A 5681-nucleotide genomic window follows, 5' to 3' on the forward strand; every position below is an offset into this window, starting at 1 on the left:
TCTTCTTCTATGTGGCCTAAGAATGAATTTGATTTATTATTTACTCTTGTTTGATTTTGATTTTTTTGGCAGTTTAATAGGGATAGTGATGGTTCTTTAAAATCCTTGCTTGCTAAGCATGTTGATATGGGCATGGGTTTCGAAAGGTTGACTTCTATATTTTCAGTTCAAATTAGTGATAAAAAAAAATATTTTCAGCTCTAATTATCCATTATATTTGTACAGGTTTTTTATTGTGTTAAAAGAGTAGTTGATTGGTTGTTGTAAATTTAATTAGGAATTGCACAATTGTGTTTACATTATATTTTGAATTAGGTTATTTAATTTTGATCAATGTAAAAAGCACATCCAAATTTATTTATTTATTTATTTTAAAGAAAATACTTATTTCAACGTTTACAAACCGTTGAAATTTATCTCAAGATACCCTTTATCAACGGTTGAGTGCAGGTAGAAAAAAGTAACCAAATAACCAAATTCGTGTTTGGTAAAAAATTACAGCTAGATAATAATTCTCAAATTTCCCAATGGATCACTGTTCAAGTAAATATCTTTATCAAATGCAACGCCAAAATCGAATGAATTGATCAAAAGTAATTATGGTAGGGAATAGTTCAAAAGTGAAAAACAAACGAGTAAGATCTAAAAAAGAAAAAGTATCTTTTGTAATATTCTAAACAAACGTGTAAGTTCTAAAAAAGAAAAAGTATCTTTTGTAACATTTTATGCATATATTTAGAGTATTTAAATCAGCACAAATTTAGAAAAAAGAAAAAAGAAAAAGAAAGCAAATAATGAACTAACAAAATTCTTACATAGGATTCCTGTGAATCGAATCCATTCGAAAAAGAAACAACCACTATAAATTTTTTTTTTTTTTTTTTTTTTGAGAAGCCACTATAAAAATATTATTATTCATGAAATTCTGAACCTCGATTTTCATTTTGCATATTGTAGGCATATTTAAAGTCTCCAAAAAATACTTATTTTTCAAGTAAAAATATTCTAGAATAGATCTGAATTGATATCCTAATTTGGCTAGAAAAGCACTAAATAAATATTCCTAAAATTCAAGGAAATAATAACCCTAAACCTAGGGTTACGGAAATCACATAAAATTAAAAAAAAAAAAAAAAAAAACAATTAAAATTATCCCCATGCTCTATCCTACATAAGTAAATTTTAACTAGTTTTTCAACTTGATACTGATGTGGTAGCGTATCAATAAGTTGGAACTTCTTCTAGTAATTCTAGTTGTGGTAGCATATCCAAAGATTGAACATGACCATATGGAATGCATCGATCTAATTCCATTCAACGTACTTCTGGACCTGATTGAAAAATAAGGAATATTTTAGAAGACAAGTTAACAAATAAGGAAAATTTTAGAAGATAAGTCAGCTTGTAATCCAAGGAATAAAGATTCATAGGAGAATATATCATACAAGGAAAGGGTTTTCCGTACTTGACTTTCTCAAACTGTGTTTTGGTTCTTATCACTATCCTCCTAGTGTTGAAAGTCTATTCCCATCCATTTAGTTTATTTACTGTAACTCTACATTGAAAAAGAGGTTTAAACAATAAATTCATCCAAAATTATATCAATTCAATTTAACATAAATTTTTTTTTTTGTTTCATAAGTTTGAATTAGTTTTTCATAGTTAAAGTTTGGACAATTTTGCATGTTACGATAGTGCAATTGACTTGTTAATTTTTTTTTTTTTTTTTTTTGAGACAAATCAAATAAACTAGTAACCTTGTAATAAGTTATTATTAGTTGAGTAGGTAAAAAAATAAATTTAGGTTAGCTAAATCTGGTGTTGGAAAAAATAATTGTGCTTAAGAGAATTAAGAAAGAGTTAAAAAAAAAAAAAAAGCCCTCTAAGAACCAAGTTTCTCGCCCATAATTCATTCTTCCCGACGAGCAGTTTGATTTGATTTGATTTTTTTTTAATATTAAAAAAAAAAAAAAAAAAAAAAAAAAAAAAACCATTGTAGCAGAAGTGTAGAACTATCAGTAGGTTATCAAACATAACAGAGCATTGGGTTGTAATATGAGTAATTTATTGTCAAACAATCATTAACCTATATGTATGTAACAATTCTAAGCTCAATATAATCCACAATTATCAAAGACAAGAAAAATCCATGTAGGATTATACAACAAAAGTGTACACAAACAAGTAAAAGAAAAAAAAAAAAGAATAATGAAGAAAATAATATTACCAAGAGCACACTGCTCAAGGCTCAATCTCGCTAATGACGAGTGCATGTGCAGAACATCTTAGGCTGACGAGTGCATGTGAAGAAGATTGGCGATGAGTTAGTGAAAACTAAAGCTATTGCATCAACTGGCGTGAAGAAAGTTAAGGAAGGAACCGCTGTGGGTCTTCATTGGATCAGAGACAAGTACCAGAAGAACTAGCTGATGATGCATGTCTCGTTTTCAATAATCATCATCTTTTTTTGTTCTTCAATTTTATTGGGGGTGTATATAATCTTCATTCTTCTGAAACTTCTATTTATTTTCTTTGCTCCTACTTTTGTTTAATAAAAACTCATTGTTGCTGTGTACAGATTTGATTAGAGCCAGATCTATTACACTTGTCTCTTTATATATATGCAATTTTTATTTTCTTCTTCTCTTTTTTATATTTATTTATTTTGTTATTGAGAGGGGTAGAAAAATCAGAAGGGATATAATCGAGGCAGGAAACCAAAATATCATTATAAACAAAATCTGTATGAGACCTGTTAAAAAAAATCATGAAACCAGATTGTAATGGCATTTTATGTTTCCAATTTTTGTTTTGCAGAGGACACGGCGCGAAGGAAGCAGATGTGAAGCAAATCCAAACGGTGTGAAACTTTTATTTTTTATTTTTTATGAAATCGTTATGTTCTGTTTCTCTAAATCTGATTTTAGTCATGAGAATACAAAAGGTGACGTGGAGAAGGTCTATTGGCTGGCATAAAACCTTATGCCACAGTCTAACATAATGGGTCCGTTTGGATACAACTTATTTTTACTGAAAACTTATTGTTGCTGAAAATATTGTAACAAAATAATTTTTAAATGTATGAATAGTGCCGTGAGACCTATTTTTATTTTTATTTTTATTTTTTCCTAAATAAAGTGGATATGGGTCCATGAACAGTAGCATTTGTTAGTAAATTCTGTCTTCTGAGCCACGTGAAAGCAAAAAAAAAAAAAAACTGAAAACACATTGAAAATGCAACGCTACAAAATGATGTATCCAATGCGTTTAGGGAACAAAATTTACTGTTCATGAGACAAATGTCACTGTAAATGCATTATTCCAGTATTGTTCGCGAACTGTTCATGGGACCCACAACCACTTTATTCAGAAAAAAATATATATTAAAAATGGGTCCCACGACACCATTCATATATTTAAAAATTATTTTGCTACAGTTCTTTCAGTAACAATAAGTTGTATCCAAACGGACCCAATGTTTACTCTTACTGTTATTGTTAAGTTGAAATATGTAAAAATGATTATCTCATTATTTATTTAAAAGAAATATTTTTATAGAATGATGTAATGACAGTTTTGTGAATAAAAAGGCATGTGATGGCATTGTAAAGGAAGCACCTTCCTAGAAACTTCCTTTCTACCCCTCCAAAGTGTCATAAATGTCATCTCGTTTTTTTTTTTTTTTTAAACTCTTTTTATTCATCTTCTAAGACTACTTAAGTGTCTGCAAATCTATAAAACTCCTCCTTCGTCTCATCTTTTGCGCTCAACTTTTTTTTTTCTAAAATCGGTTTTCTTTTCTAAGGTCCGCACTATCAAATCCAAAAGAAGCTACTCAGTGAAAACACATTCTTCATTTAGCTCAAAAATTCATATTCTGTTCGGAATGATAAAATTTCAGTCGGAACCAATGGAGTCAATACCGTATCGAAAACCGTTTCGGTTTAACTATGAAAATGATATATTTCGATACCAATTAATACCGATGTATCGTTTTGAGATTACCACTAACAATAATAATTATTATAATAATAATTTTTATTAACATTTAAAACAAATAAATTTAATAGTCTTTAAATGATTATTGGGTCAATTTGTAGAATTATGTTGTAGTATTGGTCAATACCATAAACATCTTCGTTACCTCAATCCCAATCCCTTTTCATTATAAAAAAATAAAAGCCTAGTCCCTTTGTGTTCAAAAAATAAAAGCCCAATCCTTTTTCCCAATTCATTTTTTTTTTAATTTTATTTTTACTCCACAGCCTGTACAAAAAACTTTATCTTTTTGTTTATTTACTTACTTTTTATTACTATCTCATTTCTCTTTAATTCCCATCCACAAATTTTCAAATTGAATCTTATCTTGAGATCCAGTACACAGTAGCCAATGTTGTCCTTCAGTACTTGTCCCTCACAAATCTGCTTCTCTCATTCTCTCTCTAGTCTCTCACACATACTTTTCTCATCAAAAGATTTAAAACTAGCCCATAATCACACTTAGATCTATTTCTCTCTTTCCCTCACAAATCAATTTCTCTCTCACAAGTTGCTTCTCCTCACTCAAACATTACCCCGGTTGCTCTGGCCACCCTGTGCTTGAGCTACACTACCACTACCATGCCTCCTTCTATCTCTCTTTCTTTCTTTCTTTCTTTCTTTTTTTTTTTTTTTTTTTCAAGTTGCAGAGGAATTACATTCCAGGCTGAAACGCATTTTTCGACCAGAATGACCGAAATTTGCCAGAAAGGCCGGTACAAACCGGAATAGTCCGATATTTAAAATGAAACAAAATAAGGGTCTACCGGTACCGGATTGTTCATCGGTACAAAAAATTATTGCTATACCAGCCGGTACGAAACGGTATTGACTTCCTTGGCTAGAACACCGGTACAGGCCGAATTTTGAAATGGAATATAATAGTGGGGTTACCTATACCGGAACGAAAAATTCTGACTGGAACAGAACGGTATTTAAAACATTGATCCTGTACTGTGTTTGAAGAAATTTATGGAATAAGGAGGAAGATGACAAAGAGGGATATGAGATTATTTTGGTTTTTTTTTTTTTTTTGGAGAAACTTTTGGTTTGGGTTTGTGCTCATGTTTACTGTTTTGGTTTGGTTTTGGATGGTGTTGTGCTTGTGATACAGAGGAAGATGGGAGGAGAAAGAGTTGATCAGGTTTTTATAAGAAATGAGGAGTATCGGGGAGAAATAGTCATTAAAATCATAATTTTTGTTTTATAATGCTGATGTTTTAAAAATATCAGAATTTTTGTTTTATAATGTAGATGTTTTGAAAATAATGATAATGTGAAAAATTGTAAGAGTTTCAAAAACTTCGATTATATATATATATATATAGATTACAACGCAGAGTCCAAGCTCAAATCAATCTCATTGAAGATAAAGATAATATTAATTAAGTCTTTTCTTTTAGGGATAATTACAGTAAACCCACCTGAGGTTTGGCCCGTTTTCACTTTGCCTACCCGTGGTTCAAAACTTATCACTTTGCTCACCTGAACTTCAATCCGTTACTCCCCCGTTGCCCACCTCACCCCCAGACGTTAGACAAACACGTTTTAATTCCAAATTAGAACATATCACGGATCAAACAACACAAACTCACTCTCTTCTCACTCTCTTTCCCTCGCGAGCCCTAGGAACGCGAAAATCC

The sequence above is a fragment of the Quercus suber genome, unplaced genomic scaffold (genome assembly GCF_002906115.3).
Source record: "Quercus suber isolate HL8 unplaced genomic scaffold, Cork oak 2.0 scaffold_127, whole genome shotgun sequence".
In the NCBI taxonomy this organism is placed as follows: Eukaryota; Viridiplantae; Streptophyta; class Magnoliopsida; order Fagales; family Fagaceae; genus Quercus; species Quercus suber.